The 27,836-nt window shown below is 40.7% G+C and overlaps 1 protein-coding gene across 1 annotated transcript in view; it reads left to right on the top strand.

Moving 5' to 3' along the window:
* akt3a (v-akt murine thymoma viral oncogene homolog 3a) overlaps window positions 1-27,836 on the top strand; it is a 120,642-nt gene that overhangs the window by 28,519 nt on the left and 64,287 nt on the right. The window lies entirely within an intron of this gene.

Raw genomic sequence — 27,836 nt, 5'->3', positions numbered from 1 at the left:
AGCAGATCAGTCAAAACAGCAAAATTGTTTAGCCTATATAATGCCCCATAGAGATTTCTGCCACCTGCTGGATGCAGTGCCCTCCTTCATGTGAGATGAGAACTTCAGCTTGGAGCCACAGGGAGAAACATGGTGCCTGCTCAACTGCCAAATATGGGATGAAATACACAGCAGAATGGGAAAGTAAAACTGTAATTAAATGATGGTTAGAACATGTGCATGGGGACGATACCATAACTTTCCATTTGAATTGCAAATGACTCCTTGCAAACTGAAAACATTGTTCTGAAACGTTTGAAAAAGTTTGAAACACCTGTAAAATAGCAAAGACTTTGTGGTTCGGGGAAGAGTTTGATGAATCAATAATGGTATTGGTGATTGGTTGCAGTTCAGCTTTAGATTTAAGACTCTTCTTTTGCTCTTTCTTGTAGCTTCACATCTGAAATTGTTTTCAGAATAAATGTGTCATCCTCTGATCAGTGTAGAGTATATTGGCTATCATTGGGGTCCTGTGGGTTCACTGGGTGCAATGCAGTAAGGCAGCCATTTTGGCTCTGTGAGTTCAGTGAGTTCGCTGTTGCTAGAGGCTGGCTGGCTGGATCAGGTGGCAGTGCCAGATTTCTGATATCAATCACCATCCGCTGCTGCCGCCTCTGCCACCACTGTCTGCTGTGTCGCCATTCTCCTCTCCTCCGCCACTCTTCCTCATCTCTAACCGTCTCTGCTTTAGAGCACCCAAAAAGAATTGACCCCTGATTTTTGCAGTTGTCCCTCCATCTGCCCTGTTATTTCTCTCCGCTCTCCCTGTGCTTCATTTTCTGTCCCATGCCTTAATGAAACTCACATGCATGCACAGGGTGGCAGCAGACAGGAAGACAGTGCAGGCTTTGTTATGAATGGCATCCTCGTGCACATCCGGAGGAAGTGTAAGCTCTAATGTGGCTTTACAAACTGTCTCTTTTGTCTTAAGAATGACTCACTCTACACTGCGCACAGTGGCAGACAGCCAGACTGACCGACAGCACAGCATAAACAGACCCTACAGACAAACAGCACTGCAAAGACGGGCAGACAGACAGATAGTATGTGACAGATAGAGAAAACACAGTATGGTATGGAAGGGATGGACAACCAGTAGGTACAAATGCAAAATGAGACACAGATGGGTAATACAGTCACAAAACAGATCACGTCAGTTTGGTTTCCAATCACAATATAATATTGGAAAGATATTCAGTAAAACAAAGGTTAGATAACCTTAAGCTTGCACCAACATTGTTATTATAAAAATCTTAATACTTGTATAAAGAATGAACTGTATACATATATACTGAACAAAACCTCCGTGACATCACCCGATAGGTTTTCTGATGAGTGAGTTTGAAGCTGAAATGGGGCAGGTCCAGATGTCACCATCTTGGCAGTGTTGGAGTCTGAATAACCCCTGGCCAACCTGTAAAGGTATGGAGCGTGGGCAAGAGCTGGGTGGGATGAATAAAGCCCCAACACTCCCATCTATCTCAAAGTAGGCTAACAGGCCAGGTAATATTGTTTTGGGTGATTGATTAATCCATATTTTTGCAGACTGGGTTGTAATAGGTGGCTTGGGTGCAGGTATTAAGAACTATGAAAATTCAGTAAGGTATATCTTATATATTATATTCCAATTAACACTGAACAATGTACGAGCCTGAGCTCGGCAGAAATTTAGAAAAGGTTTCTGCTTACCTTGAAATGTGGCCACGAAGTTCAGTGTTGAAGAATCAGCCGTCCCGAATCGGTAAGTAGGCCTCAAGGCCTCAGAATTCACCAAGTCTCACTGTTAACTGGGCAGAAACACCATTTCTGTTAGGTTCTTTTATCACGGTGAGACCTCAAAAAAGAATTGGACAGGAAACGGACTTCAAAGTTTAGATGTTGTATTGAAAAGAGTTGTTGCATTTCACACAGGATCTTGACCTGATCGCATGCAAACACCAGGATATAGCCTCATATCACCAAGCCATCGGTACTGCCGAATAAAATTCATTCATTCATTCATACCTGCTAATTCATGCTATTCGTGCTAAAATTCAAATTAAATCATTCTAAAATGTCACTTAACAGAAATACTTTTGCACAGACTCCTTAAATGGTCAGTTAGTACAATTAACCTTGAAACAAGCCGAATTGTGTCAAATTCTGACAAAGGACAAACACTAAGTTCACAGCAGCTAGCAGTCTCTCCTACTGTAGCACTTGCTGTCACTCAGTTTTAGTCATAACTTTACAGCTTAAAATAGTACTACAGATGAGCTCCATAAAAATTCCATCCTTGTACAGTTGTCATGAATAGGGAAACTAGCTGTAGACGCGAAAATTGTTTTTGTACCAGGCTGGTAAACATTTTATATGGAGTTCTATAGAGATTCACTCACTTTTAGAGTGAACCTCAAGTGGCTGTTGAAGGAAATGCAGGTTTTTGGGACTTCAGTGGTGGCTTAATTCTTCAGTACCAGAGGTTGGAACTTGATCCAAACAAAATTCTTGTGTTTTTTGTTTTTGTTAGGGCAGCACGGTGGCTTAGTGGTTAGCACTGTTGCCTCACAATGAGAAGGTCATGGGTTCGATTCCCACCTGTGGCCTTTCTGTGTGGAGTTTGCGTGTTCTCCCTGTGTTTGCGTGGGTTCTCTCCGGATGCTCCGGCTTTCTCCCGCATCCAAAAGACACGTAGGTTAGGTGGATTGAATGCTTTAAATTGTCCATAGGTGTGCGTGTGTTTGTTTGTCTATATCTGGTCCTGTGACAGACATGATGTCCTGTCCAGGGTGTATAACGCCTCACCTTCTATGACTGCTGGAATAGGCTCCAGCCCCCGTGACCCTCAATTTGTATACGCGGTTAAAGATGAGTAAGTGAGTGAGTGAGTGTTTTTGTTAGCAAGTAACCTCAGCATGCAGGAGGATGTGATGAATGAGCATCCAGTGTAAATAAATAAATGAAGAAATGAACAGCAGAGTGCATCCACTCCATTCATAGAACACTAGACCCTCTATAAAACCACGAAACGTGTTCATGAAGAATAAAGGGAAACATAAAGCACTCTTCTCCAAATACCCACTAACAGGGCAGAGTTTATGATTTTGCGTATTTCTGAAACTTTAAATTGTATTACACTACATTTGACCGAAATACAGTCATGTTTTCTTCATGTGCTTAATTTCATGACCAGTGCCACTCACCTGATTTTAAGCTTTTCTCTATGACCTTGTCAGCACAAATAGCTAAAAAGCACAGAATGCTGTAAAAGGCCTGCAGTTCTAGAACTCTGCAAACCCAGTCAATAAATAAGAAATGAGCAGTATGTGGCAGGAAGAATCCGTGTAAAAGCCACATAAACAAAGGGGCGGATTAATGGACAGTGGAATGAATGAACCAATAACTGAGACAGTCTTAGATAATTGCATGAAAGGATCAATGAATGGAGCGCTGATCACTGCAGTGGGAAAATCTGGAGCGCACTGGAGAGCAGGGCTGAGGTTGAGTGATGAGATTAGTTTGGACATAATCACAGAGCTGACCTCAAGCATTTGATCACGGTTTGGCTAAACTGACGCATTCCTATACTCAATATTCTCAGAAATTTATGTCTTCACAACTTTCCTAGTGTTGTAGTATTTTCAGTTGTTATTAAAGTGAATGTTGGACACAAGTTTATATCGGTGTGTGGAAATTGCGATGGAGGAAAAAAGGAGCAACAGTTTCCCATTTCGACAGCGCAACGGCGTGTCACTTTATCTTTTTTTCATGCAATTCACAGATTTTTTTAAACAGATCGGCTTCACCCATTAACCTCACAGGAGTACTGACAGGAAAAGCACTACAGGGGCTGAGACAGCTTGTCATATGCATAGCAGGAATAAGCATTTCCCATTGCCCATACAGGGGCCGAGACAAGAAACATCAATATTCACACCTCAGCATGTTAACACATGCAGAACAGGGGACACACTATAACTACAAGTGGTAACAGTTTGGTATGCATTTCGCGCATCTGAGCGTGTTATCACATCCCAAACAGGAATCACTCTTGGTATGGTGAATTGTGCCGGTTACGTGTTGAATGTTCACCACATACGCCTCCCCAGAATTCATCATAACAAAAAGAATAAATGTTATCGAAGGGGCGAGCGAATAATCTGGCTGCAGCGACTCCTGCACACTGGGGTGTCGGAGGCACCGTGGCGTAAGGGAACCGTGGCCTACAAATCTATGCGCCTGCCCAATTTTGTTTATTGCACACTTTCTGTAAATACTAGAAACTTCATTTTACTTCTCATATATCAGTGTGTTTGTCTGCTATATGATATATTTAACTGAAATTTCTGATCCAGACAACCAATGATTTATAAAGGAAAATCATGAAAATTATCAGGGGTGCCCAAACCTTTGCATATAACTGTATGTGCTGTCTGCTAATAACATATTAAAACAAGCATCTATGTCTGAACTTTTCATTTATGTCTTTGCTACTGATTGAACTAAAACAGATTTTATGGTTCAGTGTGCTACATACATACTGCACATAGATTAGACTAAACAGTATTGCACAGTCTGATAGCTTGAGGTATTGTGGGCCGGTTCAAGTAGGCTTTGGGCTGATTGAAGGAGGCAAGTTCAGCTGGAATGAGTTTGTCTAATTTGGGCCAGCAGGTTAGTGAATAGTGGCTAACGTCCAGGAATCGAGCTCCAGAGTGGACTTTATAGTCTTGTGTTGCCACTTGCCAACATTTTTTTTCCGATGGGTGACAACAGCTAATCTTTCCAGCATATGAAATACTGATCCTTAAATTGTAATATGGAGAAATTATGCTAATGCAATGGTTTACAATTACAAAAAGTAGAAAAGAATATATTTTTGGACATAGTACCAGAATGGTCTCTCTCTGACTGAAATTTATTAGCAAACAGTGGATCTCAAATTTGGTCTTCAGGGACCAGCTCTGTACATGTTCTCCATTACTTTGTGGATGCATTGAGTTGCTCTAGAGGTGGTATCTCCCAGCTTGTGTTTGATTAAAATTGCCTGAATTTTGCTGTGGCTGTCGGGAAAAGGCCATCTTTTGCTAAATTTAATTGGAAACAACTTACTTTAAGAAGCTGAAACCAAAGAATTTTACATTTAAAAAAAAAACTCAAAATGACTGATCAATGTTATCAATTAAAATAGTTGTTGGTTGATTAATTTAATAGTTATCAGCAGTTACAGCTGTAATGTGAACTAATGTTACCACAATATTGCTACTTTTAAGTCTGTTTAAGCCACCAATGTTCTGCAGAGTAAATGAAATGTAGTATAATTATTGTGAGTCTAGCAGAGAGCTTAACTTGTATACACTCGTACTTTCGATCAGTTTAGCCTTCATCATACTGTAGATACCATTGCTCTAGTGCTGAGAACAGATTGAAAGCTATAGTGAAAGGTTGTTTTTTATAGACAACCAATGAGTGTTAAGTGTTTCTGGGGTCTCTGCCACAGAGATCAATAGACACCTGGGAAGATCTTATGGAGTCATGAGGTTGGTAGACAGGAATTTGGAGATGCCAGCATTGCTGCTGGAGAATGACGGTCCATATCTTTATGGTCCTGGTGCTTCCTGTCTTACTATATGGTTGTGAGACTTTGATGCTAACCAGTGGCCTAAAGTGACAACTAGATGTCTTTGGTAAGAATCCTTGGGTACCAGTGGAAAGACTTTGTGTCAAAGGAACACTTACTTAGGGAAACAAAGATCAGAGCTATCACTTGTGCTGTGAAAAAACATCAGCTATGGGATTTTGGCCATGTGGCGTGTTTGTTGGGGCATGATCCAGCATGCGGGTGCCTCAGTGTTGAGGACCCCAATGGCTTGAGAATGCCAATTTGACTCTCACTATTCACCTGGCTGCGGCAGATAGATAAGTACAGGAGTGTGGTGGACAGGTTTGTGGAGTGGTACGGACTCAACCACCTGCAGCTCAACGTATCTAAGACTAAAGAGCTGGTGGTGGACTTCAGAAGATGGAAGACCAGTTTGAACCGAGTTACCATCAATATAACAGAGGTGGACATTATGCTGCAGGTACATGGATGTCCACATAGACAACAAACAACTGGACTGTAAACACAGATGCTGTGCATAAGAAATGTCAGAGCTGACTGTACTTCCTCAGAAGGCTCAGCTCTTTCAATGTCTGCAGAAATATGTTGCAGATGATGCTTTATCACTCAGTGATCTGCAGTGTCATTTTCTACACTGTAGTGTGCTGGGGCAGCAGGCTGAAGGCAGCTGACACAAACAGACCCAAAAAGCTCTCAGGAGAGCTGGCTCTGTCCTGGGGGTTGAGCTGGAGTCTGTGGTGGAGGTGTCAGAGAGAGGATGCTGAGGAAACTGCTCACCATCCTGGACAGCACTTCCCACCCCCTTCATGCCACACTGACATCCTGTCAAAGCACCTTCAGTTGTAGACTGAGACCACTGAGGTGCACCACAGGAGGTCCTGTGGCAATCAGACTGTACAAATCCTCCCCCTTCTACAGGATGAATACATAACAGACAGAGTTATTCAGTTATTCAGAGTTATTGTCCAATATTATCAAACATCTTGTGCAATATATCTTCCAGTCATTTTGCATAAATTTATTGTACTTATTTAAAAAATGATTGATTTCTATTTAATACTAACACTTTCTGTAATTGTGTATTTAACTAACCATTGTTTCCTGTTGACTGTTTCTGTACTTTGGCAAAATAATTTCCTACGGGATAAATAAAGTTGATCTTTATCTTTAAATAGGTGATTTTCATAGGCTTCTTTTAGAGGGTTTAGATTGGATTCTCTCAACTGTTGTTATAGTTGGCTGATGCGCCTGCCTGACTTAATAGCTGAGCCGAATGCCAAAGTCACAGTAGCCAGGTTAAAGGGACAGTCAGTCTATTTATATCTCCCTACCTGTAATCTGTCTCTGACAGGATTAACTAAACCAGCAGCTTCAGCCTACTGTGCCCCACAGATACTGAAAATGTGAGCCATTAATAAATGCGTGCATCCAGAAAGAAGAATGGCAAGTACAACATGTACTCTCTTCAACCCAAAGAAGTGTATATAAAATGTGACTACCAGTGTGATATTCTGTAAAGCAAAGACACTTCAAGCGTGCTCTTGGCCTGTTGATCAGTTTGCAGAGAGATGATTTTTCTACCCCTGTTTAGAAGACCATAAATACATGGAAACAAGTGTTTGGGTTGAAAGCAAAAGATAAATTTGAGCTCAAAATGCAGACCGTGTATATTAATTTGAGGGTTCTTTCACTAAAATTGGATGATTATTCATTAAATTCTAATTTATTTGTCAGTGACTGCCTCATGTCTGTAAACAGTCATTACTACATGTTGGATTTGTTACCTGGTGAATTTGTACTAGGATACCACTACAGATATCTTCAGTTTCTGCTTGTTCCTGAGGTGTTTCGTCTTCTGATTCACTTGTTAGCAAGTGAAATTCAAGCTGAAATGATTCAGGCCAGATAATTGATTTGGTCATTGCACAACATTCTTTACTGTAAAAACAGACTGGACCAGTTTTTGAATTGTGCTAGAGCTCATTGTCAGTCAGTACTGTCTGAGTTTTGAATTTTGCTAAATGTGAGTAGATCATGAAGTCTCTTCTAAATTTTCCTAAAATAATCGCCATCTCTGCCACCATGCAAAAGAGCATAAAGTTAGGATGCCATAGAGATAAAGTGAAACCTATCCCACAAATTTAAATCAAAGCAACATTTGGGACAATAAAGTTTGCTCAAGTCTTCTTTGGGCCTAAGGATCCACAAATTTCCATTGTAGTCTATATTTCACTGTTTTTAGTTTCCACCAAATCATATTGTGAAACCTGTAGGATTGAGTTCTGTCTGCCTGTCTGTCAGTCATTCACAAAATCTCGGTAACGTGACTCCTCCCAGTTGACTGTAGATACAAACGTGATATGATTAGGTATAGAAGGGGGCTGTCTGTAGTTTTGCAACTCACATTTTGTTTTGAACTTCACTGTCAAAAATGACAGTTTGAGACATGATAGACAGTAAGCAAGTTTTGCAGAAAAGCAGTTGTTACTGCTATTCCTAGGAGGCGGCAAAGGGTATAAAAAACTGCTTGGGGGTGACCCAAGCAGAGGGTCACTCTTTGAGTCTGGTCTGCTTGAGGTTTCTTCCTCAGAGGGAGTCTTTCCTTAACACTGTTGCTCTGGGGGCTGGTAAGGTTAGACCTTACTTGTGTGAAGCACCTTGAGGCAACCTTGTTGTGATTTGGCACTATATAAATGAAAATAAATAAATAAAATAACAATATATGGGTGCCAAAGGACTACAGAAGGTTTGCAACTTCCTATGATGCATCTGACCTTTTGTTTTGACCTTGACCCTCAGTGAACCTTGATTCAGGATATCAGATTAGTTGCTTATATCTAAAAAAAAGACTTGCGATATCAACACCAAGTCAAAACTTAATGTAAAAAAAACCCACGAGGAGGGAATATTTTGGAATATTTTCATGGCAGCCATTTTGGAAGCCATTTTGGTTTTACACTATATTAATTCTCTCTTCTCAAATTAGTGCTTCTTTGCAGCCATGTTGCTTTTTGTAAAGCATTTATTACATTTAATGGCACCTCTCTGAGACAACCAGAAAATGTGAGGCTTTCCCAACAATTTGATAGACATCATAACTGGCGGACAGTATACGCAGGTACTTTGAGTGATTTGCGAAACAGGTATGGAATCTCTGAGTTCTTCACAGTAAATTCCAGCATTTATTTTGGCTGTGTTCTGGCTTTCACCTTGTTCAGTGTTTGCATGGACTGAGTGTTGGGTAGAGTTGTGGAGATCAGAGGCTGAAGTGTCTTTGTCAACAAGGAAATATTAGTATTTATATTGTTCAGTCATTCATTTCCTGTACTCACTCATTCCAATTAAGGGTCATGAAGGAGGTAGAGCACATCCCACTGGCCATAGGACAAAAGGCGGGGTCCTCCCAGGACAGGCTGCCAGTCTATCGCGCAGTCCCTATTTATAATAAAAGACATGTTTACACTTTTATTCTATCAAGGACAGTTTATTATTTTTAAATGAGCATAACTATAGAAATAGTTCTTGCATTGCAGCATTATCCCGATTACAGCATTTGGGAAGCGGAGTTGTCTGCCTGGATGGTGGTATATCCAGGACCCAAGGTGTTTTTGTGTTGTGGCGCATGCAGCGATGCGCGGCACCAACGTGCTTGCTCTCAGTCCTGACTTGACCTGACCCAACCGTTCAAATTAGCGGTGAGAGCATTGGGGCCCTCTGGGTCTGCTTGTTAATTTTAGTTTCCATAAACAAACACTCAGCCAGACAGGGGCAGTCTCATACCCTCCTCCCTCATTTGTTTTTTGGCGAAGGTCACAAATATATTGGCAGAAACACACCATAAAAGTGCCTCCACTGTAAAGCACAAGGAAGGTCAGGTCACCCCTGTACTCGTTATGTCATTCTGGTACAAGATGATCTTTGTTTCATTACTCCGTTTATATGTTCCACATCTGTACAGGCTTTTTTGTGTGTTGCTTAAAGTTTTACCTCTTGTCGTTAATCCTGTTTTCTCTCTTGTGATGTGTTGCTTGTTAATTTTAGCACAGAAGACCTTGCCTTTTGTAGGGTGTTCTTGATTTGACCAGCTCTTGTTTAGTTTTCTTCAGCTGTGATGAATTCTTGTCATCTGCAACACTACAATCCTCAGATATTTGGTTTTCTAGAGCTCATAAATTCTTTGTGTTAAATAATGCATAATTGATTTGGCTACAATTGTTTTATTTTTATTTACTGTATTTATTTATTTATTTTCTTTCTGTAGCCCCTCTGATGTGGTTATTTAGATTTTTCTGATAATTTAGCCGCACTGAGAGCCTTAAGAAATGACTGTCTGTTCACAACAACATATTCCAAATCCAAGTGTCGCACTTGAAATCAACTTTATGAATGTCACCTGCTTAGTTATGGCTTGTTGCATGGGAACATGTACACTCACTTATTGTTTCCTGTTACAGAGTACGTCACATTTTTGTGCATCACAAAACGTGCGCTCCAGAGATGACATACCAATGATGCAGGGCAGCTGTTTATGGATTGTCACGAGTTAAAGCATAGTTAAGATGTAGTTACTATTTAGTCGTGTATTTGTTTTGAACGTATTTGATATTAAGTCCATTAATGATGCACAGACATGGTACGTCACATTTTGTGTACGTGACACTTTATAGCATTCCAGTTCTTACAGAACCAGCTTGGAACTATGCCATGAGTTAGAGCGCACTGTTGTTTGGTACTCGCAATACATCTTGTTTGAACACTTCACGTTTTTGTGTACATCACATTTTTGTGTATCTTGTATTGGACCACAAATACGGACATGCCGTTGGAAGAATATTTGTGTTAAGGAAGTAGACTAGTCAAACTATGGTCCAAGAATCTTTAAAAATGCTTTGTTTTTTTTTTGTTTGTTTGTTTTTTTGCCCACAGCGAGGTGTTCTGAATGTTGATTTAGCTGTCTCTCCACGCTGAGCAGGTATTAAGCTCTGAAACTTCACAGGTTAATACTCCAGACAGTACCCTTTAAAATGGTATATTACGTTACATATTTCAAGGTACTTCATTTTCTACCTTACGGTGGCAAGGATCTTTACGCGTTCCCATGCTACGGGTCTTATACAAGTATAATGTTTGTTTCAAATACAACAAGTTGTAACATACATCAAAATAAAATACTTTGTAAATGTCCAGATAATTATTTACCTAACTATATGTGTGTATGTTTTTAAGTGTACAAATATTACATGTATTTATTTTCTTGGATGTGTACACTTGATTGCAGGCATGTTTCACAGGGTCTGTTATTTACCCTGATGGAGAGAGATGGAAAGGAAACTAAATGGCAACAGAATTTTTCATTCTCCAACTCTAGTTGCGAATCTCCAGTCATTAATTAGCTATCCGTGATAAAACTCCCTGTTGCCAATCTGACATGAGTGCAGTGCAGCGGACGGCGGCGGTAATCATGTCAGCGAGGCTTGGCTCAGTGTTCTGAAGGGGCTAAATGTCCCCCATATGGTCCACTGGCTGGGCTCCTTTCCTCACCACGCACTCATTAAACTACTGCTCAATTTACCAAGGTAACAAGGGACACACACACACACTACTGCAGACACTCAGCTGTAAGAAACAAATCAAGACATCTGACAGGGGATTGGGCACAAAGGGACAGGAGGACAAGGAGGTGGTGTTTGTTTCTGTGTTTGTGTGTGCGTCTGGGTTTGAGAGTCTGATGCTGTACAATTGTTGACTTACCATCTGTCATGAAGAAAAGACTTCTATCTCTTGTGTATGTGTGTGTGTACACAAGAAAGATGGGAACATAAAATAAAGAAACACTGAGTGAGGTGCAGATGCCTCACAGCCTAGCGGCTGGAACATGAAGTTCAGTGGGAGGCTGCTGTATGAGAAGAGGTGGAGGGGGGAGAACAGAGAAGAAAGAAGGACGAACATCTGCCACGCTAAGATATTGCTCTGTGCTTTGAGTGCTTCCACACAATATATTGAGTTTGAATAGACCTGGGAAACTGCGTGCTCTTTAGTCTGCAGGACTATGCAGGCTGATTCGGAGAACACCAAGTTTCACATACACTCATAAAATATATTTTATCAGTAAAAAGAGGGGGATGTTGTAATTTTTTATTTCTTTGAAATGCCCAAATTTGATTTATTTCTAAATTTATTTTATTTTTATATATTGTATTTATAATTAATTTTATTTTGTGTTTCAGGTTTTTTTTAACTATTTTATTATATTCATTAATTTTATTTTTGTATTTTATTCAATTTTAAGATTTTTAAAAATGGTGGCCAAGTGGTTAATGCCCTTGGTTTCAGTTCAGAAGGCTCTGGGTTCAAATCCAACCCCTGCCACATTTCTCCATGTAATGTGGAGTTGCGTCAGGAAGGGCATCCAGCGTAAAACCTGTGCCAATTCAACATGCAGATCCACCTTGGATTTGCTGTGGCGACCCCGAGTGCAAATAAGGGAGCAGCCGAAGGGACCTTTATATATATTTTTAATTAAATGCTTACTCTGTAATTTATGTATTTGTGTGTACATCCTGGACATGATGTTATTCTGCATCTGGCAATTGTTGATGGTCGTCGAGCGTACAGACAGTGGTGAGCACAGCTAACCAAAAAATTAGCTTCGATAACAGATAATCAGCTAACTGAAAAGTTAGCTTTTATAAAGCTGAACTGATAAGCCACCCAAATATTTACCGGAAGCTACAGATAACCAATAAATTCCAGTATTGGTTCCGGTACACTTGCAACAAGTCAGCACTTCTGTCTTTGACCACCCTGCCCCCTGCTGGAAGCTCCTGTTTACTACATGGCTTCCAGCACAGAAGCAGCTGAGAGGAGCAACAAAGCTCAACTCTCTACTCAGTAACAGCGTTGCCGTCAGGCGGAGGTCTTGGAAAGTAAAGCAGTGCTGACTTATGGTTTGGTGTATAAAATTAATACTAATAGAATAACTCCATTAATGTAAATTCTGTCATTTGTACAAAGTTAAAATATAACATATATCTTTTAATGTTGAATAATGCATTAATTCTGAAGTTTTGTAACAAACACAGACAGATGGAAAAGGATTATGGGTAAAATGTGCCTCCACTAACACTGATTGGTTGACTCATTCATTCTATGTAAACCAACACGTTAATGTGAGGTGTGTCATGTGTTGATGTTTACAGATAAATGTGCTTTTGTAAAATATGGCTTTTTTTAATTTGTAAAAAAAAAGGCATTTAAAAAAAAAAGCCAAGTTGTAATTAGATGACCGTCTGATATAACCGGTGTAAAAAAAAAAAAAAAATAGAACACTGCCATGATCTACTGGTGCCAGACATTCAGTACTTAAGCTGGGCTTACACTGTGCGAGTTTTGGCCCTTTTTCAGACGATTTTTCACTTGTGCGAGAATTTTTTGGATCGCGCCAAATTTCAGGTTAATCCCGCGTCCTTCATCGTGTAGTATACATGAAGTAACGAGCTGCGTTTAACCTCTCACAACCACCTCCTGCTCAGCAGTCATATGGTTGGATGAAAATCAAACCTGTTTGATATTCTGGTCAGCCGTCGTGAGGGTATCCCATTGCTGAAGCGCTACAAGTGTCCAACCTCTCGCACTGTGCATGTGCAAACACTAGAGAGAGCATAAACAGTGAACATCTCTTTGGGAGAGCAGCTTCTGTTTCTTTTCCCCCCTTTCTTCAACTCATGTAAAGTCTTATAATGTTTTTTTTTTTAAACTTTGATGTCTCCCATCGAGAGTTTTTATAAAAAAAAAGTTTGGAAAAAAAAAAGCTTCTGTTTACGTTTTGCTTCTGGAAACACGAGTCCGACATGTGGTTTTTGACCGTACGTGTGTGAGAACATAAATCGTGCGCTCTGAACTTTTACACCATGCGGTTTTGTTGTACAGTTTGAGCTGGAGCCTGGAGCCGAGTACAGTGATTGAAAATATTGTACAGTGTCTGCCCAGCTGTAGGGCAAATACTGCCATGAACACTACTGGCCAGTAGATGGCAGTAGAGACCGTGAAAACTTGCCAAAACAAAACTCCAGATAATCTGTGTCTGCTCCTTTTAAGATGCGTGAAACTTAATAAACACAAACGCAATAACATCTATAAATTCAGAGAATATATTCACGGGGGTTTTAGCACAATATACAAAGAGTTTAATGCTGTTGTCCGTGTGGAGCCTGATCAGAAATGTATTTCTTCTGTCATGAATGTACCCATACCCATAATGCACCTGGGCACAGCATCTCCACACTAAAACCTTCAAAATTAGCGCATTACTTTAAAACTAAAACATATCTGATATTTTCACTTTATAACCCTCAGACATGCTGTTAATTTAAATAATTTAGTTTGGTTAAAATTTTAACCATAAGTTAAACCTGTATGCCTCTGGATGACTTGGGTGATATTGCCAGCGTATTAGTATGGGGTCAAAAGAAATGAGTTTTTTGTCACCAGTTCTCCTTTGTCTGCAGAGGATATAGTGGTTTCTTCTGGAACTAGTTCTCCTCTGTTTACAGAGGGTAGTGGAAGTGGAAGAAGTGGAGAACTACACATCTGCTACAAAACATTTAACAGGTAGGTGCTCAACTGATTTTAAATTTTATAAATGTTTGTAGCTATTCGGCTTTGTTTACCATATACGTTAGCGGTCTAAAAATTATCGGACCAAAACTTATCGGAAGATAATTAGTCCGATAATGGTTTTCAAAAATATCTGAAAAGCTAATCCGATAATGAAAACATTGTCTTCGATAATTAGCGGTTAGTGGAACTGTGCCCACCACTGCATACAGGTGACCCCATTTTGGGGAGTTTGTGGTGGGATTAGCTCTTCACCTGCTGTAAAGTACTTCACAAAGCTTGAAACTGGAAAAGAGCAGCAAACGTCTTTGAATTGTGGCAAGTTGTGCGTTGGTGAGGTGTCGTCCACTGCGATATGTCACTGCCCATCATTTAGCATTGCAAGTGCCTCAGCGCTGAGGACCTCAGCAACTAGAAAAGGCCAAGGAGACAATTGGCACCTGGCTGTGGCAGATAGATGACTACTTTCAAAAGGTAGTGATGAATTGGTTTTCTGCCTGGGTGGTTGTCATCCAGATCCAAGGCAGTTTCATAGTCTGGTGGTACTAGTTCATGCTCCAACTTTCCAAGCATGAACTGGGCAGGATGAACGAAGCCAGAATATACTCCCCTCAGAGTTGCTGAACAAGCTGAGGTTGGTTCAGGTATTTTTGTGGACTGGGCGGTGATTTTCATGACTGGTGGCTTGGGTGCGGTCACTAAAAATTGTGACTGGCTTATTGCTTCATGAGCCTAACCATGGAGTAACAGTGGAGCTAATGTCAGTACCCATACCTGCTAATGGTGCTAACAAACAAGGTTTATCTAAAACAGCTAGCAGCCGCTGCTAGTGTGTCTCTGGACATGGCTCAGGTAGCCCACACTACCTGTTACTCAAAGCGTTCCTTTCCCTAATGATTTGCAATTTTATTGCTTAAAATATCTTGAAACTGATGAGTTTTATATATATATATATATATATATATATATATATAATATGTACCGGTTTCACGTGGCCCTTCAACGAAATGCTTTTCTGCATTTGGTTCATTTCAGATAGCTGGAGGCTGGGGGTTGCTTAATATGAAAGACATCTAAGTTTTTGAGTTCTTGGCATGTTTTGTTGTTTGCGGGCCTGTTCCAGGTTTGTTACTGAAGACCGTTCAGATCTGTAACTTTAAATTCATTCACCTTGGTTTCCTGTGTATGTAATATTTTCAGGTCCTTTTTTAATTTTCTCTAGTAGCATTCTGTAACTTGTTTTTGATACCATTTAAATATTTGTGTAGGGTGTATATTTTGTGTATATTTTGTATATTTGTAGGATTGACAAAGCATCGACAGGTTTACACCATCAGCAATTCATTGTACTTGTATGGTGAAGTGCTGCTGACAAGATATGTTGCACATTTTGCTCACTACAGATGTAGTGTAACAATTCAGAAAGAAAAAAAAAATTGTTTGTGTATTGATGTGTCCCTAAAACAGGTCATCTTTGCAGCCTTAATAAAGGCTTTAAAAATCACTTACAAATGAGGAATGACTACTTGGCTAGTGGGAATGTAGACGCCTGCCACCTGAGTTTGAATGGCATCCTTCTCACCTTTCTAAACAAAACTTAGAGTTAATTATCAAAGGTTTGAGTAAACTGTTACAAATATACAGTGTGTGAATGCACCTTAATGGCCAGATGGATGTAAACTTCAGCAGGTGGAAAGACAGACTGGTGGCACAGCAGCAGTTAGTGAGGTGGAGTGCACTCACTGTCAGCAAACCGCATGAATGGAACCTTTAGAATGAGACACGGGAGGGCTGGTCCTATGGCCTGTCCCTGTTGGGTGTTTGGGGATGGTGGGCTGCACTTGACAGTACTTGGGATATAGCGCTTGATTGTTTGTTCTTGCATGCTGAGCTACGCTATTGTGCTGTGTGCCTGCGTACAACTTTACAGCCAGCACGGCACATACACAACGCAGTGCTTTACTGCTTCACCGGTGGGGGGGGTGACAAAAGATTGAGTAGGGTCTTATGTTGCACAAACACACACATCCACTAATGTACGCCAGCTGCCGCTTGCAGCCTTGGTCCAGTGTTGCTGAATTAATAATACAGAGCCACTATAGAATAATGGCGACTTGCTCACTTTCGTGCACAAAGCTTTGCACCTGTTCACCACTGCTCCGCTGGAAAGACTTGTGCTAGTTAAGGTCCCACCCAGCATGATTTTGAGGGCGGTCTCTTCTCGACAACAATTGGACAGCTGTGTGTGTGTGTGTGTGTGTGTGCGTCCTGACCCTCCCCTTCTTGTTCTGACTGACAGCCATGTTCATTGACCGACTGGTACAGCTGTCAGTCTCTGTTCGTTTAATTGGATGATTTTTGCACAATGTAAGAGAATTAAAATTTGAATATGGAAGTCAAACTCAAATGGAGAACCACAACAACAACAACAACAAAAAATGTGAATGAGGGGGATGTGTGAATGAATGAGGTTATTATTTCAAAACCATTCTGACAGTGTCTCGCAAAATCTCAGAAGAAATTGCGGTTATTTCACCAGTCACTCAATATAACCCAAATAGAGAGGACTTAAAGAGTCTGTGTGAAATAGTCCTGTGTTTTGTTATGGATTTTAATGTTCTAATTTCAGCAGTCGTATTTGCAAACCACTACAGACCACTTTGAAAAATATGCTTTTTGATACCAGCAGAACAGACAATGACGTCGAAAGGAAATGGAAGAGAGAAGCAATATCAGCAATCAATGCAATTTGATTATCATGCTCATTGGCTGTGTGTGTCTGTGGTAATCTTATTGGATTCGCTACATTCTGAATGGAGGCAGTGTGGCATTCCTAATTTTATTGGGTTTTTGAAAGGATGGCTTTTGTGCCGTTAGCTCGAATTTTATTTATACCTTCTTGGCATCCAAACAGTCGTTTCAATTCAATTTATTTATGCATTTCAGATAGATATTTATGTTTCTCCCTGCGGTAGTAACGATGTAGGGCTAGGACAGCAAAAAATGTAACTGTGTGGGTTAGTCCATCCCAGCCAGCTTGTTGAGTAGACAGTAACTGAAACATATTTAATAGTATCATGTTGTAATTAAACAAATTAAAATTAGCACATAATGAAGATGATGTGATTAGTTTGTGGTGCAGTCTTATGCCCCACATCAATCTCACAAACAGCTTTGTTTTGTCAGTGTAAAATCCCATAGATGTGTCTGCCACATGTTGGGTGGGTAGAGGTTGCAGTGTGGACTGTGCAAAAAAGAAACTTCTGTGGTTCAGATCACATGCACTTTGTCTGCCTCCTGTCTAGCATTGTGCACACCATGTGATCCTTGTGAAGCCCATTATGCAGGCAAATGTATGATGAAATATACAACACAACTGCAAAGTAAAGCCAGAATTAAAGACTGGATAGCACATGTGGCTGGGGATTGTAAATGGTAAATGGACTGCATTTATATAGCGCTTTTCCATCTGCATCAGACGCTCAAAGCGCATTACAAATAATGCCTCACATTCATCCCATGTGAGGGTGCTGCCATACAAGGTACTCGCTACACACCAGGACCAACTCGGGGATTAAGGACCTAGCCCAAGGGCCCTTAGTGATTTTCCGGTCAGGCTGGAATTTGAACTGAGGATCCTCTGGTCTCAATCCCAAGGCTTTAACTACTAGACCATCACCTCCCCTAAATGGTACCAAGTGTTTTTGTTGGTACTGGAAATTAGTGACAGCTATTGCAAAATACTGTTGAGGAACATGTTTTGGATGTCTGTACCAAAAGGAGAACATGCACAACACTTGCACCTGCTGGACCATTTATGAATGTGCAAGTCAAGTCTGGGAGTATGTGCTGGTGCTGCGCTTTGCCCATCCACAGCACCACAGAACTGCCTTGGGTCCTGGATGGTAACTACCCAGGCAGGCAACCTGTCTGCAATGAATGTGCATCCATATCTAATTATGGACAATATGATGGAATAGTACTTAGAACTCTTGCCTCAAAGCAAAAACTTGTGGGGTTCAAACTTAATCATGCTCATTTTGTTTCTGTGTTGAGTTTGCATGTTCTCTCTGTCTGTGTATGTTTCCTCCAGGCACTCCAGTTTCCTCCTGCTTAAACGTAAGTCCCTTCGGCTGCTCCCTTGTTTGCACTTGGGGCCACCGCAGCAGATTCAAGGTGGATCTACATGTTGAACTGGTACACGTTTTACGCCCTTCCTGACGCAACTCCACATGCATATCTTCCAGTTTCCTCCTGCTATTAAAAAAAAGAAGCTTATTAGTAGGGATGTCCCGATCCGATCACGTGATCGGAAATCGTGCCCAATCACGTGGTTTCAGACTTGATCGAAATCGGATGTTGCATCCCGATCAGGAATCCGATATAGATTTTATCCTCATTATTTTGATCAGCACTATTTCAGGCTAATTATTGCAGATTAATGGGCCTTTCACGTGTCGGAAGCGTCAGAGGCGTGAGACGTGTTGCTTTTTAGAGGCGTCACAAGCGTCGCTTTAGCTCGGCTTTTGATGTGACACTTCTGACGGGAGCGCGCATTGCCGCTTGTCGGCAGGCTGACGCGGTCAAAGTTCAACCCAAACTTTTTTTTTTTTTTTTTTAATTGAACAAAAGAAAAAACATAAGTTCAACCGGACAGAGGTGGGGGGAGTTACGCGCGCAACGTTTCTTTCACAGAACTGCTATTTGTATGTTTACGCGCTCAGCCTGACGCCTTGATAGAATGACAAGAGGATGATGGACACTTTCCCACCGAAACTCTTGCTCAGTCATCCTTCCATGCGCAGCAGGCACCCGGTGCTGACCAAGTCCTCAGGACGACGATCTGCCATCTGATTAACAAAAAGAAAAAAACAAATTGTCCTGTGATCGTTTGTCTGCAAAACGGAGCGAGAGATGGTGTGCGCACGAGCGACGTGTGCACTCATCACATTTAGGAGCGCGTCTTAAAGAGCTTCCGTCTTCATTCACGTTCACTGCACTCCTCTGAACTTGTTGAACACTGATAAAGCATCAGAGGGGTACACTGAGGACTGTCAGGACGCAAATGTAAGGTTTTTTTTTTTTTCTTTGTCCTTTTACTTTTCAAGTTGACTTTTGAACTTTCAATGCTCTGAGCTGTGACATAGCTTCGCGCTGTCCAGTAGGAACAACGCGTCGGGCCAAAACACGGAAGACTAGTGGCAGAAACCACTGATCTGTACAAATGGTAAATGGACTGCATTTATATAGCGCTTTTCCATCTGCATAAGACTCTCAAAGCGCTTTACATTTATGCCTCAAATTCACCCCAATGTCAGGGTGCTGCCATACAAGGCGCTCACCACACACCGGGAGCAATAGGGGATTAAAGACCTTGCCCAAGAGCCCTTAGTGATTTTCCAGTCAGCCGGGGATTTCACATATTCACATATGTGAATACTGCTCACACAAAGCCTGCTCACAGGCGAATGACACAACCGACAGGCGTGAAAAAACTCACGCATGCTCACGAAGGTTCAAGCTTGGCTGAAGCAATCACACGTGATTCAAATCCATATGGTTTTTGCAAAAAATAAAAAGGTCTGATACTTTTCTAACAGACCTCGTGCATTCATACATTTATTCATTCGTTTTGCTCATTAATGTGGCTGTGCAGAATGAAGGGAAAAGGGTGAAGTGGGTGGATGAAAGGAGAGTATTGGGATTGAGCTCTTGTCTTTAAAATGGCTTTACTCTGATTCATTTAGACACGATTTAGTATAAAGCAAGGCTGTGAAAACTGATAACACTAATCTGAAGTTCTTTTAGGCTGTTTTAAACTGTTTATTTGCTAGTTTTAAATAGTTTTGCCAGTTGGGTTAAATTTACTGTTTGAGTGACAGGTTGTTAAAAAAAACCCAATCAAACATATTTGACTTTTAAGCTGCTGGTTTAAAACAAACTGCTGGTTTAGAAAAAGAAAAAAATCTCAGTGGCCAAGTGGTTAGTGTGCTTGTTTTCAGAGCAGAAGGGTTTTCAGTTGAGTCCCCATTATTGCATGCTGTGTATATGGAATCACTTCAATTGGGAACTCTTCCACCCACTTTAAGACAAGCATCCATAAGTCTCCTCTTAAAAAAGATAAGGATCCGAATCTCTGTAGCTCCTACAAACCTCTGTCACTGATAAATGTGGATGCTAAGATCCTGGCTAAAGTCTTGGCTAATCGTCTTGAAAATATTGTGCCATCTATTGTTTCACCTGAGCAAACTGGATTTGTTAAGGGGCGGAAGCTTTTCTTTAATGTTCGTGCACTTTTAAATATTATCTATTTCAGAACCACTGCAGCAGTACCCGAAGCTGTGATCTCAGTCGACGCTGAAAAAGCATTTGACAGGGTTGAATGGGACTACTTATTCGCTGTTCTAAAGAAATTTGACCTGGGAGATGGGTTCATTTCGTGGATCTGTCTCCTTTACACATCTCCACAAGCTAATATTTCTACCAATAATATTCAATCAAATTTTTTCTCTCTTGCCCGTGGCACCAGACAGGGGTGCCCTCTATCTCCCCTACTGTTCGCAATAGCTATAGAGCCTTTGTCAATCTTTTTGCGATCATCCTCCATTTTTACTGGGATTACTTGACTGGGCACAGAGTTTAAGCTATCACTCTATGCCAATGATTTATTGTTATATGTCTCTGATCCCGTTCTATCCATTCCAAAAATTTTATCTGTTCTTCAGAGATTTGGATCATTTTTGGGATACAAGGTGAATATCTCTAAAACTGAATGCTATCCTATTAATGCTTCAGCATTACAACTCAAACAATCTGATATTCCTTTTAAATTGAGCAGGTCTGGCTTTAGGTATCTAGGGATCAATGTAACCAGAACATTAAATTCTCTTTTTTCTGCCAATTTCTTGCCTTTAATGTCTAAAGTTAAATCCGATTTCCAAAGATGGGGGAGCTTACCTCTTTCTTTAATTGGAAGAATTAATGTAGTCAAAATGAACATCTTGCCCAAGTTTTTATTTTTATTCCACTGTCTCCCACTTTTTTTGCCTAAACAGTTCTTTAATACAATTGATCAAACTATTTCCCACTTCTTATGGAGTGGAAAGGTACCCAGGATCTGCAAATCCACACTTCAGAGATGTAAATTCAATGGGGGATTGTCTCTTCCAAATTTCCAATTATATTATTGGGCTGCACATATTCACAAGACCTCATTTTGGTTCAGATCAATAGACTTGCCATGGTGCAATTTAGAGGCACAGTCTTGTGATTCATCCTCCCTTATCGCCTTGCTTACCCCTTCTGTTCCATCCAATCTCTCTGGCTTTACAAATAACCAAGTGGTTCATTCCACACTCAGAATTTGGTATCAATTTAGGAGGCATTTCAAATTCAAGTCTACCTCAGCGTCTCAACAGTCGGAGTCCGAACGTTCAGGACTCAGGAGTTCCGCCAACACCCCCCCCCCCAGGTGACTTTCCCAGACTGTACTCTGCGAAGGAGGAACAGAGATGAGATTATTCAACACTTATTACTACGAAATATTGTATAGAGGCAAATTTATCAGCTACACGTTTAGGTCTGGTTTCAAAACTTAGTTCAAAGAGGCTGCTGCTCACAGCTAGTGGAGGATCATTAATCCGCACGCCACTGCCGTGAGGAGCACACCAAACAATTTCCACCAATAATTACTTATAGCTGCGTATAAACACCAATTTACATTCACGGATAAACTTTTCAGAATATTCACCTCTGTCGTGTGCTGACAACGTTTGCCTCTCACCCTCGTCCTCCTTCACAGGCGCGATGTCAGACTCTGAAACGGCCCTCAGCGTCCCCACACGGTCGTCACAAGGTCGTATTCTCCGGCAATCTTATCCAACTCACTGCTGGTTTAAATGTAGTTCTTCATCACTACCTTGGTACCAGCTGGAAGTCCTCAGATCTGCACGTGAACATCACAGGTGTCGTGGATTGTCCTGATAGAGAGCTGCACGAGAATGCAACAGGTGCAGCCAATCATCGTAACAGAGGAGAGAGACTCTTCTGCAGCACATTTTCCTCAGAGAACAGCCCCAAATCATCTGGGAAGGAAAATAAACACAAAACAACCCAACCTTGTCCAGCCAAACCCCCCCCCCCAACACACAACACTACCTCTACTTTATCTCCTCTATTGAGGAATCATTTATTTCAACCTGCGATTACAGATTCAACCTTCTTAGCTTGGCATAACAAAGGATTGAAATGTTTTAAAGATATTTACAAGGATGGTATTTTTCGCAGTTTCTCAGATCTCTCAGTAGAATTTAATCTTCCACCATCTCATCTTTTTCGTTATTTTCAAATTAGACAATGTACTAAGGTCTTGTTTCTAGTTTTTCCCTCAATACCACCAAGTCTACACTGGGAAGATCTTCTAAGCCATGACGCACTTCAGAAGTCACTCATATCTAAAGTTTATAATCAGATTTTGTCCTTTGATTACACACCAGTCACCAAAGTCAAGGCTGCCTGGGAACAAGAACTGGGCTTGAATTTGGAAGACAACTGGTGGGACATTGCTCTTAAAAAAATTTATACAAGCTCAGCTTGTGCTCGTCTCACCCTCATACAGTTTAAAGTACTGTTCAGAGTCCATTATTCCAAAGCTCAACTTGCACAAATCTATTCCACTGTCATTGACAGTTGCGACAAATGCCAAGCTCCATTTTGCAATTTAACTCATATGTTTTACTCCTGTTTGTTGCTGTCTCGCTTCTGGTAAAACTACTTTGATACCATGTCAAAAATACTTTCAAAGACCATAAAGATATCACCCCATGTCGCCATATTTGGGCTCCCAGAAGACCATACCAGGTTTACCTCTAATCAATTAGATATTCTAGCTTTCACTTCTCTACTGGCAAGACGGCATCTTCTTCTTCACTGGAAGTCAACTAAAGTGCCCTCTAGCTGGAGAAGATTAGATACTCAGTGAAAGGTAATTCTGATAATTTTTTAACAAATGGCTTCCCTTTTTAACATTCTTTCGCTCTCTCAACTCTTTCCCTCATGATTGATGGACCCCCTCTCCTCCTCTCTCTCTCTCTGTTAAAAATATTTTTAGTATTCTCACAATTTCTTGATTATTATTATTATTTGTATTTATTTACTTTATTTATTTATTTATTTTTTTATTATTATTATTATTATTTTCACTTATTTTGCCTTTTCATGTTCGGTTCTTGTTCAAACAGAAAACCTTAGGAGGCAGATTATATGCATTATTTTTTATTCAATGTGATGCACAGTATCTCTACTAAACTGATTGTGCTCATTGACAGTTGTATTGCAGATGTGATCTGATCATTGTAATTTTGATATCAGTTCCTGTGCCTTACCTCCTAATAAAAAAAAAAAAAACATTGTAAAGCTCAGTGCAGGTGTGCTGTTGTCACCACGCTTTAAGAGGTGAGGACGAGTCGTAGCTGCTGCAGAAAACCGCGGATGAAAAGCTCACAGCTTGCTGAAAGTGGGCAGTGCAGTCGAATCCCAACCCCCTGCCCATGGACCAAGTTTAATGCTGCTGTCGACCCACAATACAAAAATAATAGTAACGCACCGTGACTTGGAGAAGTAACTTTAATCTGATTACTGATTTGGAAAGATTAATGCGTTAGATTACTCGTTACTCAAAAAAGTGGTCAGATTAGAGTAACGCGTTACTGGCATCACTGTTTAAACATCACGGTTTGGTACAAGTTCTGCTTTTACATACAGTAACTTTAATCTGTGGGCAGGAAATTGCTGCTGTCAGACACCACAAAGTCAATCAATCAATCAACTTTTTTCTTATATAGCGCCAAATCACAACAAACAGTTGCCCCAAGGCGCTCCATATTGTAAGGCAAGGCCATACAATAATTATGAAAAACCCCAACGGTCAAAACGACCCCCTATGAGCAAGCACTTGGCCACAGTGGGAAGGAAAAACTCCCTTTTAACAGGAAGAAACCTCCAGCAGAACCAGGCTCAGGGAGGGGCAGTCTTCTGCTGAGACTGGTTGGGGCTGAGGGAAAGAACCAGGAAAAAGACATGCCGAGAAGGGGGGCAGAGATCGATCACTAATGATTAAATGCAGAGTGATGCATACGGAGCAAAAAGAGAAAGAAACAGTGCATCATGGGAACCCCCCTACAGTCTGCGTCTAAAGCAACATAACCAAGGGATGGTCCAGGGTCACCCGATCCAGCCCTAACTATAAGCCTTAGCGAAAAGGAAAGTTTTAAGCCTAATCTTAAAAGTAGAGAGGGTATCTGTCTCCCTGATCTGAATTGGGAGCTGGTTCCACAGGAGAGGAGCCTGAAAGCTGAAGGCTCTGCCTCCCATTCTACTCTTACAAACCGTAGGAACTACAAGTAAGCCCGCAGTCTGAGAGCGAAGCGCTCTAATGGGGTAATATGGTACTACGAGGTCCCTAAGATAAGATGGGACCTGATTATTCAAAACCTTATAAGTAAGAAGAAGAATTTTAAATTCTATTCTAGAATTAACAGGAAGCCAATGAAGAGAGGCCAACACGGGTGAGATATGCTCTCTCCTGCTAGTCCCCGTCAGTACTCTAGCTGCAGCATTCTGAACCAACTGAAGGCTTTTTAGGGAACTTTTAGGACAACCTGATAATAATGAATTACAATAGTCCAGCCTAGAGGAAATAAATGCATGAATTAGTTTTTCAGCATCACTCTGAGACAAGACCTTTCTGATTTTAGAGATATTGCGTAAATGCAAAAAGGCAGTCCTACATATTTGTTTAATATGCGCTTTGAATGACATATCCTGATCAAAATGACTCCAAGATTTCTCACAGTATTACTAGAGATCAGGGAAATGCCATCCAGAGTAACGATCTGGTTAGACACCATGCTTCTAAGATTTGTGGGGCCAAGTACAATAACTTCAGTTTTATCTGAGTTTAAAAGCAGGAAATTAGAGGTCATCCATGTCTTTATGTCTGTAAGACAATCCTGCAGTTTAGCTAATTGGTGTGTATCCTCTGGCTTCATGGATAGATAAAGCTGGGTATCATCTGCGTAACAATGAAAATTTAAGCAATACTGTCTAATAATACTGCCTAAGGGAAGCATGTATAAAGTGAATAAAATTGGTCCTAGCACAGAACCTTGTGGAACTCCATAATTAACTTTAGTCTGTGAAGAAGATTCCCCATTTACATGAACAAACTGTAATCTATTAGACAAATATGATTCAAACCACCGCAGCGCAGTGCCTTTAATACCTATGACATGCTCTAATCTCTGTAATAAAATTTTATGGTCAACAGTATCAAAAGCAGCACTGAGGTCCAACAGAACAAGCACAGAGATAAGTCCACTGTCCGAAGCCATAATAAGATCATTTGTAACCTTCACTAATGCTGTTTCTGTACTATGATGAATTCTAAAACCTGACTGAAACTCTTCAAATAGACCATTCCTCTGCAGGTGATCAGTTAGCTGTTTTACAACTACCCTCTCAAGAATCTTTGAGAGAAAAGGAAGGAGATTGGCCGATAATTAGCTAAGATAGCTGGGTCAAGTGATGGCTTTTTAAGTAATGGTTTAATTACTGCCACCTTAAAGGTCTGTGGTACATAACCAACTAACAAAGATTGATTGATCATATTTAAGATTGAAGCATTAAATAATGGTAGGACTTCCTTGAGCAGCCTGGCAGGAATGGGGTCTAATAAACATGTTGATGGTTTGGATGAAGTAACTAATGAAAATAACTCAGACAGAACAATCGGAGAGAAAGAGTCTAACCGAATACCGGCATCACTGAAAGCAGCCAAAGATAACGATACATCTTTGGGATGGTTATGAGTATTTTTTTCTCTAATAGTCAAAATTTTGTTAGCAAAGAAAGTGTAAATATAAACTTTCTTTTTCATTAAATGTTTATGAATTGATTACATCTCATCACAATACAGCGCGCTGTAGTGGGCGGCAGAAGCTACAACTTTTCAAAACTGGACACTGAGTAAAATAAAGCCCTTTTGAGGTGAGGGGTGGGGGGTCCCCGTTTGATCACCTGAAATAGACATATTACGTATTTAAAGTGAAGCAGTGTGTTTGTGTATTTTTAGAAGGCATGGCGCTGTGCTGCTCTCAGCAAACGGGCACAGTCCTCACATGACAATTCATACAGTTCGGACTGTTTCAAATATGAAAACCATTCACACACTGAGTAAATATAAAGCCTTTATCTGATCTGTTTCAGTCGGATTCAGCATCATCGTCATGTTCCAGTGTCGCAGACCGAATGGTCCCCCCTAAAAATCGGTCCACCCTGCCTTCACTGCGCATGCATCGTTAGCCGCGGTTCATGGATTATCACCTTGTTCCTGCTTAAAACTGCACTCCAGTCATCATCAGCTCAGCGACAGATACCGGAAGCTTTTGTACAACAATCCTTTCCACATAAATTCAGCATTATTTCATCACAAAAGATGGAGGAAGTGATCACAGTGCCGCAGCTACGAGAGCTGCTAGCAGATGCATTCACTGCGCATCGGTCATTTCAGTGTCACAGAGTTTTGCCTCGTTTCTGCTTAAAACGGCAGGATTGATTAAGTTGAACCAACTTAAAGAACATGTCGCACCAAAATATTAACAACTGTTAGTGACCATCCGATGATACACTGAGATTACTTTGTGCACTTCCGTGACCAGTCTCAAAGTATGGCATTTGCAACAAACAGCTACAGACGCTGCCACAAACAAAGTACTTGTTATGGGATGGGGCCGATCCAATCCAATATCGGTATCAGCTTCCAATACCAATGTAATTCATGGATCGGAAACGTCCGGTACAACTTGCGGAGTTTTCTCCTCCGGGAGCCGTCTCTGTGCCTGCTACGCTCCTTCCTGAAAACGGTACATGTACTTGCGGCGGATGTGCCATCTGGTGTTCAAGAGATTCAGCTACTGGCCCAGCAGTAAATAAAAGTACTTAATTCTTTCACCAAACATCAAATCTAGGCTTGCATCTTAGATGTACCTTCTAGCAAATTGTAGTTGAACTTTCAGGTCTTCTTTTTAAGAAAATTTCCTCTATACCACTTCATCATGAAGCTGTATAGCTGGGGATACAAAATATCCTCATGGAAAATCAACAATGATGATAATAATAATTTTAAAGCAAACAGAGCTCTGGTATCACAATACTATCGATATCGGCAGATATCCAAATTCAGGTATTGGGATCAGATCGGAAGTCAAAAAAATGTGGATCCCGACTGAGTGTCCCAAGTAAGACATTTTCCGGAAATGCACCTGCTGACTCGCCGAACGAGAGGGATAATTAGCAATAAAATATATGAGGGACTACTAATTATTACTGCATGTGGACGGATAGACTTACAATCATGAATACTTTTATATTGTGTTGCTAACTGGGATGCTAAATAACATGTCATCTTTTAATTAAAATGTTTTTCTGTTGTTTGGTAGCCACATTTTCATTTATATTTATTTTACTTCTATTCTACTCAGAAGTGTTTATGCAAGTTGTTACCTTAATTTTGTGGTTTCTT

This window comes from Thalassophryne amazonica, chromosome 13 (assembly GCF_902500255.1).
Source record: "Thalassophryne amazonica chromosome 13, fThaAma1.1, whole genome shotgun sequence".
Taxonomy (NCBI): Eukaryota; Metazoa; Chordata; class Actinopteri; order Batrachoidiformes; family Batrachoididae; genus Thalassophryne; species Thalassophryne amazonica.
The sequence above is the reverse complement of the archived record's forward strand: the minus strand, read 5'-3'. Positions and strand labels throughout refer to the sequence as shown.